Raw genomic sequence first — 14,978 nt, forward strand, 5'->3', positions numbered from 1 at the left:
CGACGTACTTTTTCAAGGAAAAATGCGCAAGCTGTTGGGACCTCGCCAACACACGAGCTCACACTTTTTCTAAGCTAGTTGCCTCTCACAGGAACTCCCTTCCATTTATGTTTTCTCTTGTTTTGCCTTCTTTTTCTGTGCTGTTGGCCTCGAAACGATGTCCTGAGACACACTCATCTATAGGGGGTGTGTGGTGATGTGCATCACCCATTTTTTTTTTATTTATGTTTTAAAATGAAGGATGGTAAGAGTTTCAGAATGCTTTCTTATATGTATATTAAAAAGCAACACATCAATGGTCTCCAAAGTGGCCCTTAAACTGATTTTGCATCAATTCAAGAAAGATACAGAATTGGAATTTGATGCATTTTCTTTCTGAAATTTTAAAGAAAGAAAGATGTAGGACCACAAACATCAATTGACATTTACCAAAATAAAGACTTTGGTACATCCATTCATTAGAGCTGGCAAAATTACTGCAACTTCTCCAAAGAAAGAATGACTCTCTATTCTGGAGAGATCCTGAGAATAGATGAAATCATTTTTGGGAAAAAAATCAAAAGTTTGGAAATTCCAAAAAACAAAGTCAGACATTTGACACTGTTGTTATGTTTCCAATCTATAATGAGTTGCAGATCCCTTTTCTACAAATGTTGTAGTTGTTTTTTTTATATTGCATGTCTGATGTTATTAAAAAGAAATAATAATCACAAAATAATATTTGTATTTTTAATACAAAAACTGTCCCTGGAGTAGTTTGAATGTTGTGAACACAGCCCACATGACCAAAAGTTTGAATGCCTCAAACCCTGCAGTTATGGATGTATATGCATAACATTCTTCTGCTAGACTCTTCTTGTGCCTCAATTTGTTTCGTAGAGACAGATTTTCTTTGTAGCAGCCCGTGATGTGTAAAAACAGAAGTGCAGTAAATGTTTTATAAATTAGGCAGCGGAATAGAATTCATATTGAATATTTAAGAAGCACAAAAATTCTACAAATAGGTGAATCCATGAATATGCTTTGCAGTTTCAGTAAATGCAAAAAATCTGATAAGCCAGTAAATAACAAGATATATACACTTTAAGTTACAATAACTGAGTTTTCATTACAAATCTCTGTCGATGTTCCGCTTTTGTTGAAAAATCACAATTTCACAATTTGCAGTGTTTCCATTAAATAAGAAATGCAATTATAATCACAAGTGAATATGTTTGTTAGTCAAAAAAAATCATGACATCGACTGATGTAAACACTTTCATAATTAATATCATGTGGTGCTGGTGTTATCTCCTATTTTTCCTCTCTGTGTAGAAGCTCATAGCAGCGCTGAGCAAACGCCAACAGGTCTTACTTTGTTCTCAAACTGAGCTTCTATTTTTCCTTTTAAAAACAATGGAAGCAATGTCAAACCCCATTTTTTAAGAGCAGCAACCAGTAGCTACAAGGAGTATTAATAAGACGAAGGTGATGGCAAACATAAAGAAATTGTTTAAAAAAACCCATTAAAGTGCTCTCCGTGAACAACGGAGAGCAGTTTCAGCCTCTAGTAATGGTGCATCAGGATAGCACCTGCACAGAGAGCCGCAAAGAACATGTCCTCTTCTTCTTCTCCTTTGATAAATGTTTCATCGCTTATTCTGTCTTTGTCCCAGGTTTGTTTTTGTCTCTGAGTATTTCCAGAGTCTGGCAAGCTTTTTTTTTTTTTTTGGCAGAGTGTTAGTCAAGTATTTGATGTTGTTGTTGATCTGCCTCCCTGGACCAACATCACACACAGCATTTATTTATCTGCAGACTTCTAGCTACACAGCCACTGGTGCTCCACAGTTGTCTTCTTATTAGTACTTTTTTTTGCAATGGGTTCTTCTTAAGAAACTACACGCTGCCCCCTTTTTTAACTATTAACAGCTGCCCTATTTTATGGATCTAATCTTAGCTACACTCAGCCACTGAGCGGATGGTTTTCCTTGTTATGAAGGGGGGGGAGATAGAAAGGGGTGGGGGTAGAGTGTTACCTGGTAGCCACAAAGACTCCGGGTTAATAGATACTTGCTGATGTCACTGTGCTGATTTCTTACTTTTTTACCCTCTTTGGCCTCTTAAAGTTGCTGTTTAACCCCATTATCTGATTAGATGTATGTGTTTTTTTGTTCAGGAGTGTGTGTGTGGGGAGTCGAGGGGGGTCATTTTGTGTACGTATGCGTGTGTGATACCCTGTTGTCTCACAAAGATAAAGAGCTTTCCCTTTACCTAAGGGGTATGAGGTTTGACAAAACTGTAGTCCCAAGCCCACCATCCCCCCCTCTGCTGATAAATGTGTTTTTCTTAAGGGAAGAAGGTGGTTGCTTTAGAGGAGTCTGTTTTAATGTAGCTCTTTTTTTTTAATATGTGTGTGTCTGCATGTGTGCTAGTGGGTCTTACTAATGCAGAGCAGTACGGCAGGGCTAGGCACACTCGGAGGCAGGCCCGCAACCTCGACCCCAGCATCATTTGTTTGGACGAGGGCCGTCAGCGGCTGTCACGGGGCCCATGATGAAGTGTCAGTCGGTAATTGTCCCTGCGAAGCATCCACATCTCTGGGGGTGATGGGGGAGTGATGTGGAGGTGGAGGGTGAGGGTGGAGGGCGAAGGCAGAGAGCTGACACAGAGAGAAATGACACCCTGGGCTCCTCCTATTCTCTCTCTTTCCTTCTCACTTCCCCCGTTTCCTTGGAGTTTTTCTCCTGACTCCACCCACAGCTCCACCATGCCGTCCACGGAGCCTCAGCCTTAAAGTGCCTCCACCTGATCTCCTATCAGTCAGTCTCTCTGTGCCTTTGACTTAAAATAGGTTTATTATTTCAACTGCTTTTGAAAGCTCTTCAGTGAGACTTGAAATGCCTGGACTCCTGCCACCCTCTAAATATCCATATTCATGCATTCCAGGCTCGGCAGTTCTGGTAATTAGATTTTACAGAATCTTTTATTGATCGGACGATGTCTCTATGTAATGAAAAGCTTTTACAGGAGCTTGTTGGAGAGCGATCCATAATGTCTTGCAGTAGTTTGGAGCCCCGATGTCCCATAAATTCTCAGAGGAAGTTGGATTTTAAAGGCCTGATTTCAGGGGTTGATGATAGGCAGGTGATTGCTGAATAGTCTGGAGGAAGATATCAAATTATCCCTGTGTAACAAACCTTGAATACATTTTTGCTGTTATTCCGATTTCAAAAATATTAAATATAAGATGACAAAACATGAACCAATTTTAGAGATATCAGCTAGTGACTGGAGGGAGACTTTATTTTTAGTGCTTGACCACACCTGGCTTTTGTCTGAATGATCAGAAACTCCAAAATCCAATTTTTTTCCCCATCAGTGAATGCACAATATTCAGTTCCACCAGAAATATACAAAAGAAAAAGCTCTTTGGTGTCGATGCTGGTACTGAGTGAAGGTTTAAAAAAAAAATCAGTATTTTCTGTGACAGTTTTATATGTATGTGGTTTGCTGTGAGACAGCAAGAGAGAGCGAGACATCATTGTATGACAGAAAAGCTGAACGGCATAGAGAGAAGTTACTCTGTTTTAAATTTGTAAGCCAGGGTTGTTCCCAGTGTGGCCCAGGGGCCATTTGTGGCATTGGCTCCTAACTGCAACTCTGCAGATGTTACACCAGTACTGGTGATTGTTGCGGATGGAGATTTTTGATTTACTAATCAGGGTAAAATTATTACCGACATAATATTCTGACAACGGAAAGTGTTAAGTACGAAACAAAGTATTCGTCTTCTTGTAACTTTTAAAATTAGTAGAGCCACATCTATCCAGAGACTTTGCTGCAGCCAAATTAGTTTTAATTTAATTTATTAAACTTAACTAAATATAGCAAGCGTTTTGACAGGAAGTGACGCAAATCCAGTTCTTACAACTGAGAACAAATTTGAAAACTAAATTCTCCCTTTTTTTAGCATCTCTTTCCTAAAAAAAAAAAACAAAACAAGCAAACAAAACCAGTCTAACCATTTCATCTGCTTGATGAGTAATTTCTCTTTAGTACTTTTGACTCTTCAATTTAGGCCCATGAGACAAAAAGTTTGCCTGCCCTTCTTGTTATAAACTTTCCAGTTCTATTTGAAAATGTTGGCAGCCTTTTGGAAATCTTAGGATACAAGTTTACTCTCCTTAGGGGAGGACACACAGCTGTCGGGGTGAAACTGCAACTTTTTAGATTCTCACTAGTTACAGCTCATTTCTAGACGAGACAAAGCTCTTAGAGAGATTAAAGAGGCGGCAAAGAGAAGAGTGGTTACAAATCAGCAATAATGGAAGCCATTTTACACGGAGGAGTGTAGATGACTGAATACTGAAAGCAGGGAAGGATATGGAGATGAAGAGGAGTTTGAAGGTCTTGTCCTCCATTAATCAGCTAGTGTGATATTTTACGCATATATTCCTCACTGATCAGTTGAAATCGACGTAACATAAAAGCCACTCGTAAAAATTTGGTTTCCTAAGGAGACGCCTAAGAAGAAGTCAGGAGGGAAAAGCAGAATGGGAGAAAAGAAATACTGCTCCGCTTTTTGCATGTGGCCACCTATGACACCCTGAGGACAGCAGGTGACTTCGGAGGAGGCAGATGGGAGGCATCCTTGTCCTCGTCCCTGTGTGTGTGTGTGTGTAGTGTGTGTGTGCGTGTGTGTGTGTGTGTGGTGTGTGTGTGTGTGTGTGTGTGTGTGTGTGTGTGTGTGTGTGTTTGTGTGTGTGTGCGTGCGCAGGTGGAACACAGCCGGCCCCTCCTGCTGTCTGAATGAGGAGCCCCTCTCCTCCTCTTCTGCTTCTCTTTTTTCCCCTTTAATGGGGTACTGGCCCTCGGTGTTCAACCGGCTCCCTCTGGTACCGGTGCACAAACACCAAGCATACACACACACTGATGCCACATGACACACACTCCCTGGGTATCCTCGGTCACAGCGTGATGTGCACACACAGAGTTAGGGGGAAGCAGTGGAAACCGCAGCCCATTAAATTACGCTCTGGTGTGTGGGATGATGAATCTGGGCGGTGATTAGTTGGTCGAAGAGGGAGGAACACTGCTTGGGCTCTTTAATGGGTCATCATTTGGAAGATAACTCTATTGTCCCATCTCTCTTGACATTTAAATCCAATCAGAACAGATACTGCTGTGGTCCACAGCAGGGAATTCTGGAAGAAATTGAAAAGCTGCAAGCAGAGAACGAGTTCGTTCACAATCTGCTCTCGCTGATTACAGAAATCTTCATACCCTTTATACTTTTCCACATTCTTTTCCATTAAAATGACATATGACGCATGTACCTCATTGGGATTTTATGGAATACAGCAAAACATATTATGAAGTTACAGGTCTATAAGATGGTTGTCAAAAATATTCAACCAATAAAAGGTTTGGGGTCCAGCTGGGTGTCGGGACATTTCAGCATGAATGCAGGTGTTTTGTGAAGGCATCAGATGGGAACAAAAAGCAAGAGATGGAGATGTTTAAAGCAGAGATGGGTTACAAAATGATATCACCACCTTTTAAAAAACACGGAAAAACCTTATCCATCACATAAAACCCCCCAATAAAATAGCTTTATGACAAAATATAAAAAAGGCAGTGGTGTCCAAACTTTTTGCCTAGGGGGACAAAACTGGAAAATTTAAACTATTAGCTGGCCACAAAATGTATTGCATTAAAAATGCCAAAATTTGTTTTTTGTGAATTTGTTTTTAGCATTCTTTACTTATGGACAGGGGCCAAAAAAACAAACAAAAAAACATTTTAAAGGCCACAAACAGCTTCTGTGCCACAGTTCAAGGCATTTTTTTAAAAATTCAAATCATTTAAATTTTGCATCACTGATGCATATAAAGCCACATTTTCTGCACTGTATATGCAGAAACATCGCAAGGGAGTTTCCCCCCACTGCTTCTTATTACCCCAAATGAGATTCTCAGGTTGATTAACACTTCTTTCATCCTCTTTATTAGCAGAGGAAAGCCACATCAGCAGCTGCATGAATTAGAATCTACTTATTCCATACACTGCGACCAATTCCACACAATGCAGCTTAACGGTCGCAATAGGAAAAGGGCGTTTCTACCAGTTTCTGCGGAGGGTTCAGTGTGTGTTGCGGCAGCTGTTTCCTCACAGCGAAACCGGGACGCTCAAACGGCCTGAACGGAGTCCAACGGCAGCACTGCACGGCCTGCACGACAATCCGGCTCCACGCAGCTCATGAGCAATAAATGCGTTTAGATGAGCCAATTTCCTCTGGCGAAGCATCCTGCCGAGTGGAGGAGCCGGGCCTCAGTCGATGAGAACCACCTGGTGCTGAGGGAAGTGATTAGGGCCGGCACCACCATGTGCAAGGAGTTGTTTTGTTTAGGAAGACTGAGATACGAGTAGAGAGGAGTTGGGGAGGAGGGGTTGAACTGAGATAAGTTTGCTGGTGAATCATTGATGAGGAAGATCTGAGAGACAGAATAGTTTGGTTGGTGAACGATTAGAGGGAAGAATTTCGGTTTTGACGTGTTCCAATGTTAGTGCTGTTTCGTTGTATTGTGATATGGGAGACGCGGCAGCAATGGTGCAGCGGGTTCCGCTTCCACACAACAGCCTACAGCCGGACAATCAGGCCATTCTTACCACGCAGATGGAAGTTTTATGGTAACGCCAGAAATTTGTCTCAAAATACCCATGCAGGGAACGGCGACTGTATCTCCATGGTAAGTTTGCTAACACTTAATCCAATCAGGCTCTCTGGATAAAAGCCCGATGAGTGGCATTTGCAGTTCTTTGCCAAAGCTTTTTGACTGTGACATTGAATCAAAACAGCCATTACATTTCCCATCTTGAACGCATTAGTGTGCACAAACTGGCCTTGGCAAGATGAGCTAAGTTTTTACACCAAAGACTTCAAAGCAGATATCTATGGCCAAAAGCTGACATTTACTTTAAGAGAACCCAAGTTAGGTTTGCTTTCTTAATGGAAAGATTAGTTGGTACCAAATTTCACTTTTTAATTAAACATATCAGCCACTTTTTGCCGGCTTTTTCCTGATTCTGTTGCCACATTGTTATTCTGCTATAACAACGGCCATATTGTATGTAACTATTACCATTTCTTTCAATAAAAACAATATTAGGAACGTCCTGTTCTGATCCAAAGAATTTGATAGAAATCCAGATGAAGGAATTTTAAACAAAAGACTTGCTTTAAGACCGTACTTATAGAATATGACAAAATATTATCCTGAGACTTCAGTTAAGTGATCATGTTTAGTAAAACACAGTGTGGCTGCATTCTTGCTTCATCGTTCACATGGCAACTAGCTAGATAAAAAGCTAGCACAAGCTTTAGCCAACTTGGCCCCTTTTACTGATACTTCCAAATGCTTCAAAGCCAATGGTAGCATATTTTGTTTTATAAAACACTGCGCTTTAGTTAAGTCAGTGATGGGTTTTCCCAATTAAGTTGTGTGTTTTGTCACCTTTTACAGTGTAATTCACAAGGAAAGAACCAAAGAAGCTCCCCTGTCGCTGTACATGTTCTGAAACACTGGTTCTAGATGTAGGTCAGGGAAACTGCAAATTCCTGCCTTTTTGCAGTGTGTACAGATGTCCCCAGACAGCTGTTGTTTTGTGCAGAGAGCAGCTGAAACTCTAGTCATTAAATATTATGATGTTCAAAACAAATCACTAGGCTTATAAAGCAGGAGAACTCTTTCTGTAAGTTTTCCCACAAATTTCTCAACGAGAACTGATTGATACGTGTTGCAAACCAAACTGAGTCGCATCAAATTAGATCAACCTGATAGCTTTAGCATAGCGCTTCAGCCATGTGAAATCACTATGAGCTGTGCTTAACATGAGAATTTGTCACAAAGTGTAACTTTGTGTTTTGAGTCACATATGGAGTAAATGCTACAAATATGGATGTTTATGTGACACTGTTGTGCAGAAACTCCCTTTGGGACCAAAATATGCATCACTGTCACAAAGAGCTGATGGAGATTACAGAATCTGGAAAGTGTTTTAAAGCAACTTGTTCCAGGTAACTGTCCCTTTACCGATCATAATACTAATGTAGACATTTTACTGCTATTAAAATGTGGTCTGTTAGTGCTCCTACACTGTAAATGTACAGAATTGTTAACTATATCCACATATTAAGTGATTTGGAGCAAATTGTGTCAACATACTCTGATTTGTATCAAACTCTGTAATATTTAGAATGCTACTTGTTCTCTTTTCTTTCCCCTTAGCCTCTAGACTGCCACACAATTCATCTGATCTCATTCACATCAATGTTCATTTAATATATTTGACCTTTTAATGTGACTCGACATGTCAGATTCTTCTCAGGGTTCAGTGTTTGCTTGTAGAAAAAGAGTCCCTTTGTGTTTGCCGTCCTTTAGGGGTAATTGCAGCTGACTGAATGTTGGCATGTGCAGAGTGGCTGATCACATTTGATGACAGAAGTCCACTGCATACCGCTGAGGATCGGGGCTGTTTATACATTTTATAGGGGTGTGTCTACGCAAAGAGTTCAGGGAACACAACATCTTCTTGCAACTTCTACAACTTTTTCATGGCTTCATTTTAGCACGAAGCTCTTTTGTCCTCCTTCCTTCTGTTTCTCCCGGTTTAGCTATTCATGAGATCTTTTTGGGTTTTTGCAAATTCCTAGAAGACATCCGCATATTGTCTATTTAACCTAATTTCTTTTTTGCAGCCTGTTTTGCGCCAAAGTCCCCTCATTCATCGGTTAATCTCTCTTCATCTGTCCCCAGCCTGGATCTTGGCATTCAGGCTACTAATTGAGCTGGCATCACTTGAGTACTTCATAAAACAGAAACAACAGAGAATCCTGCCATTGTGTTCAGTGCCTGGCGTTCAGAGAGGGAGGCATGCTTTACTCTGTGTGGATGATAGAGGCCATTTTATTCACTTTTTTTTTTAAAAGTGCATCACATTTTTATTTGGATCCTTCTTTTATATGTATTTATTACAACAATGCAGCTATTAGGGGTGTAGTGATACAATAATTTCACAATACGATATACGATATTCTGGTCACGATACAATATGTATCGCGATATTTGTTGAACAATACGATGCGATACAATTCAGTGCATTTTTACAATTTTCTAAAAGATTTTAGAAGGACAGAGTGATTTTAGTAACATTTTGTGTTCCATAGACTTGAATTTAGTTAACTGAAAACTGATTAAAAGCACCAATTACACAATACCTGACTATGATTGCACAGTCTAACGGTCTGCAGCTGGACAAAATGAATCAAAGATGCAGTGAGAGAATTAGTTTCTGTCATTTAATTCATGTGGATTTGACATAAAACTCAAAAGTTTAAACAGTAATCCAGGAGCAGAGTGGGGAGATTATCAGCCTCTGTAGACTCCCAATATGCAAATGATTGATTGCACTTATGTTTTTTCTTTTGGACACTGTGGCTGTATTTTGGAGTAAACATTCAGCAACAAATGGCGTTTCTACCTTGGTTCCCGGAGTTAGCCGTGGCTGTAAGCTGCTTTCTTCTAACTGTTAAAGTAGTGGCTCCGTTTCACCCCGTAGTGATCGACTCCCTGCAGCTACGCAGCGCCGCTATTCCCCTGCTTGGATCTCTGAGTAGCTGCTTCTCAGACTGCCAGGATCTCATCGTACTCTCAGTCTCTGATACTCTTTGTCTGTTGATAATAAGAATGATCGATCAGCCATTGTTACCATGGAAATCCTCACTGCGCCGCGGATTCCGGCTGGGGGGTTTTCCTGCTCAAAACACAGCGCCGCTGCGCGCCCGCTTCGGATGTTATCAACCCATGTTCATTCTTCAGGTAATTCTCTATATACAGAACAGAAACCGCCAAGCTAAAAACTAATTACGAAGTGAATACTACCAGTCGAAATTTGCATTAATTTCGCGATCTCACTGCTTTTGCAGCTGCTCAGTTCGCTCCGCTACTCCTTTCCGCTTCTCTTTCACGGTTACTTGCGCAACTTTACTTCTTTCTCAGCAACAAAATACAACCCATCGTTATTTATTGAAGATTTTACATGTCCAAAAACACAGGAATCTAATGTTTCGTTTCGTTTTGTACGTTTGGAAGCTCATTCCCTCTCACATAACCGGAAAAGCCGAGAAATGGCGGCGCTTTTGACATTTCTCTGACATTTGGAAAAATGTGGTTTACTAATTTTAGCATAACTCTGGTTATACTTGGCCTATTAACACAATTTAAAAACTGGTGTGTAGTTTATAATGTGCATTTTAAGCTCAAGTTGAAAGTGAGACTGAGGAGGCGGAGTCTTGCTGCTACGCCGTAACAAACTAGACGTTAAAAAGGGCTATAAGGCTATGGACCCCTATGGTTTAACGGATCGATACTCGCGGATGAAAAATCGATACTTTCCGAGGGCGGAAAATATCGATAATATTGCCGAATCGATTTATTTATGCAGCCCTAGCAGCTATGTGCATGTTTTTAATTACACTTTTTGTGATGAGTAAAGTGGACCCGCCTGCTCTTGGTTCAAAATTTTGGGATTTTTCTGTGGAATGAAAATTGTGGAAAACCTGGTTATTCGTGGCTGCTGGATTGGCAAAGCAGCCAATCCAGGAGTGTCTTTTATTTTTCTTTGTGCTGATTGGCTGCACCTCCCAAGAGCTGAAATCAGGAAGGCTGTAGATGCTACCTTCTGCAGTAGTGCTATGATGGTTTCCACTGTGTATTAATACATATTAAAGGGGCAGTTTTCTGGCATAATCAAGTCATTATGTTGACTTCAGTTGTTTTTAAAATGCTATATATTTGATGTGACTTGAAAGAAATTTGACTTAATTTGACTCTTTGAAATCAGGCTTCAGTCTTTTTAAGAAGCCCCTATTCTTTTTGAAACTCCGCTTTCAGGATGTCATCACAACAGCACTCTTCTTTAACCCTTTAACAAAATTTTTACTAGCGTTGCTCTGAGAAGTAGCTCCTATAATGAGCACAGCAGAGGAGCAGTTCCACCAGGTGTTTGCTAATTGCTGCTGGCTAATCTGAAGGAACTGAGTGGGGAAGTCTTGGGGGAGAGCTGCTCTGTGATATGGAAACTTGGATGCTGCAGCTCCGAGAAGGAGCTGCATCGTCAAAGGCGGGGCTTGGCCTACCCAGGCATTTTGCATAGCTGAATGGTTGCAACGGGAGATTAATCAAGGCAACACTCCAGGTATGTTTTTGATGAGGAAGTGACAGTATAACAAACATAATGTCCCTTTAAGATATATTTGTTATTTGAACTATTAAGATAGACAATTGCACATATTTTTCTAGGGAGTCTCAAGTGCGGATTTTGGTACCTAATCTCTGCAAGTACACTGTACAATGAACTGTATATACTAAATATAAGTATTGTTTTTTGTGTTTATAGTTAAATTAAGAAATGCCATAGAATTGGAAGGGTTGAAATCTGTGATAGCATAATAAGTTTTCAGATCTAGTGCACACTGAACAATCAATGAATTAAGAATGAACATGTATCAGTCAGAGGAATGAGAGCTGAAATCAATTGGAAATGTTTGTCTTTGCTCGTCTGCTCACAGTTTAAGATCACTCATTCTGAAAAGGAAATGTGAGTCACTGCTATGTTTACAATCTGCTTTTAAAGGCATTTATAAATGCAGCTCACAGCTTTGTTTATAAACACAAGTGATTCTTCTAGATCATCATCCGGTGTTAATAAATCTAAACTGTTTCTCTAATTCCTTGTTGCATTGATCAGTACAGATCAGAAGCCAGTATAGTGTGAATCATTCTGACATGAATTGAGTTTTTTGAAAGTGAAGATGCATGTTTATAGGGATGAATCCTATGCACAGAGACAAAGTGATTCAGGTTTTTCGGTGATGCAATATAAAAAAACGAAACCAGTTCTTTTCCTTTTTTTTTAACAACCAGCTAAGCACTAGTTGAGCACTGGATCTGCTTTTGACCTCTTCTGGTTTGTGCCCAGACTGGCCGCTTATTCCACAGATCAGAACATATAAACTCCTAAATCCCATTGTGAACATAAAAAAATCAAAACCACAATTGGCCAGCTGTCTGGGAGTAAAGAGTTCAGGTCAACAGTGACGCAGCCAGTCAATGAGATGTTGCTTTCAGCATTTAGGCAAAGCTTCCAAAGAGATCCATAGCTAAAAAGAGTCCCATCAGCCGCTAGTACAAACCTTTAACCTCTGTTTGTTTTACTTGTGACTGTAATCCATTCCAGCGTTCATACTGGGTTAAAACTCCTTTACGGAATCCAAGCAGACCTTTCTTGCTCGGGAAGCGGTGTTTGATTGCGTGTTGCTGTGTGGGAGCTGCTTGCCTTTCTCTGTTTATCAGGTGAGAGGTGGATCAGGTGTGAGTGTGAATAAGGGATGGAGGGAGCTCTCAAATTGCGGGCTGAAAGAGGAGCTACTACACTGTAGCCTGAAGGCAACCAGCAAAGCCTACACATGCACAAAGTTTGGTGCACATCGCTTTGCGTGTTTATGAATAGGGGTTCTCTGTCCTGCACTATATTCTGTTTCAAATTTCAGTTGCTTTTCTGCATGTGTGTGTGTGTGTGCGTGTGTGTGTGCGTGCATGTGTGTGTGTCTGTCTTTGCTTGGTCTGGCTGTCCTCTTGGCCCGTAAATCATAATGAATCTCATTATCCAGCTGGGATGGCTTGGTGGGGCCTGTCTGGCAGGAGATGATAGCTGGATGGCTGAGGGGCTCCCATCACACACCCATTCACTCTCTCTCTCGCTCACTCGTCTTTATCCATTTACAGCACGCGTGTTATTTAGCTACTGTAGGAGCAGTTACGTCTCATTTTCACAAAAACATGAACACACACACACACACACACACACACACATAAAGACACGCAGCGGCAGACTTTGTTCCTTTGCAGCCCATCCAGACACAATGGACATTAGCGGCTCAGCTTGCCATCAGACAGAAGGCAAAGGGATGCAAAGAGGAGGGAGGGACGAATGAAATATTGGATTCATCCTCCTGCTCCTCGTTTCTCGCCGACTTTCGTCCTTCAGTTCTGTCTGCCGCTTGTCTCCCAAATATCTAATATACGAGAGGGCAGTTCAGAATGCGTTTGATTCGATGCCGCATCTCCGTAAATCTCATGTTTATGATGTTAATCCACAGCCGCGTGCTGGCTGCTGCACTGCGAACACTGGAGCAACCAACTACTCCGCCTAACGTGGTTAAGGCCTACACTATTTGTCTGGACATGACCATTACCCCAGCCAATTACTGGCTGGTGTTCAGGCTAGTCGCCAGCAACCTAATGTTTTCCCGTCATGCCCGCCTTCCCCTCCAAAACCTCCCTCCCTACACGCACGCACACACTCACACACACAGAGAGAGAGAGAAAGGGGGTGAAGGCTAGTAAAAGATTGGAGAGGATGAGTGGAGGGCCTGGGGCAAAACTCCCAACCCCATCCTGACTTGACTGACTGATACAGCTAATAAACTTTCATTTAAGCTAATGTCCCCTTTGTTTTGTCCTCCATCTGTTTTTTGTCTTCCTTTTATTACCTCTGTCTCTTTCTCTCAGCCAACTTGATCATTCATCTCCCTTTCTCTCTTGCCTTCATTTGTTTATTTCTCCCGTTTTACTTTTATTTCTTTTTTTTGTGTTGAATAAGGGTTTGTTTGTTAAATCATCAACTAGAAGCCAAGTTGTGCAAAAGTAACACACCAATCACTCAGCCTGAGCAGCAACACACCGGGCTGCTGGCAGCAGAGTGAGGTAGAGACACTGTATACAGCACTAGATCTTGAACAGAGCACATTGTATAAATCAAAAACACACTGTGAAACGGCAGTAAATGTCATCAACTGGAAAACAAGAAAAAATATACAATATAGATCCCAGTTCAACCTGCATTAAGTCATATAAACAGATAAGAGTATTGTCTGAACCCATTATGAATCTTTAAATACTGAACGTATTTGAAGTAAAGGTCTTTGTTATATGTGGCTTTCCCTTCGGCTACTGTGTCCGTAGATGTTGGCACTTCAATTTTTGCTTTGCTGTACTTTTGCCAGGTTGTGTTGCTAGGTTTGACCAAATTTGTAGTATGTGATGGCGTGTTTCTGCTTTGAAAGGATTCTTGAATTTGTGTGATTTCGGTGTAGTGTCACAAGTGTTTGTGGTGTACACAACATGTAAACAGAGTTTAAGCTTCATGTTCGTGATAATGCATTCTTTGGGTATGGTTGTCTTGGCCAAGATTATTTATCCCCTGATACCGAGAGGAGTGATGTATCATGTATCATCATGCATATGCTTGAAACCTGAGTTAATGCAATCAAGTTCAAGTTCATTTGCATAGCACATTCCAGCAACAAAGAAGTTCAAAGTGTTTTACACCATAAAAATATCACAAAGTCGCCAATCATGAAACAAGCGACAAACTTCATATCCAGTCAACTTCATTTCAACAGTGCTACGTCCTCCTGAAGGGTCTTTTCATATCTGAGAGTGGTAGACTTCGTTCGATTGAGGACCAAAATGACAACATTTGTTACATTTTCAGCTGGTATTCTCTCACACTGCACTGTCTCAAACCAACCAGACCTTTTGAGCAGCTCGTTTACCTCCTTGCCTGTGGTGGTGCTGCACCAAGAACCACTGAAGAAAAAGACCTGAAAATCTCTGAAGACGACAATGAGCACAACTTCTTTCTTCATAAAATGTAAACAAAAATGAAGTGGTGTCAGATTTTTGTGCCTGTTTGAGATCTTATTAAAAGACCTCAAACCATTTCACCAGCTACTGCTAGACTGGTGGGTTTGTTGTAGTTGTATTTACCCAGAATGCCCTGCGCAATAGTTCACTTCCTGCTTTTGGAAAGGTCTGCAGCCTGCTTGACATTCACATATGCATTCGAACAGCACCAGAACCAGACTTCCAAGGCAA

At 41.0% G+C, this 14,978-nt stretch overlaps 1 protein-coding gene across 2 annotated transcripts in view; it reads left to right on the forward strand.

Annotated features, from left to right (window-relative positions):
* Window positions 1-14,978, forward strand: part of raraa (retinoic acid receptor, alpha a) — a 184,434-nt gene that overhangs the window by 38,315 nt on the left and 131,141 nt on the right. Inside the window, exon 1 of one of the 2 annotated variants that reach the window (XM_081600819.1) lies at window positions 9,768-9,857. The exons of the other annotated variant lie outside the window; for it this stretch is intronic. The gene's annotated coding sequence lies outside the window, so the exon portion shown is untranslated. Of the gene's footprint in view, window positions 1-9,767; window positions 9,858-14,978 lie in introns of those variants that run through there. 2 annotated transcript variants of the gene reach the window in all.

The sequence above is a fragment of the Poecilia reticulata genome, chromosome 19 (genome assembly GCF_904066995.2).
Source record: "Poecilia reticulata chromosome 19, P_reticulata-male-v2, whole genome shotgun sequence".
NCBI lineage: Eukaryota > Metazoa > Chordata > Actinopteri > Cyprinodontiformes > Poeciliidae > Poecilia > Poecilia reticulata.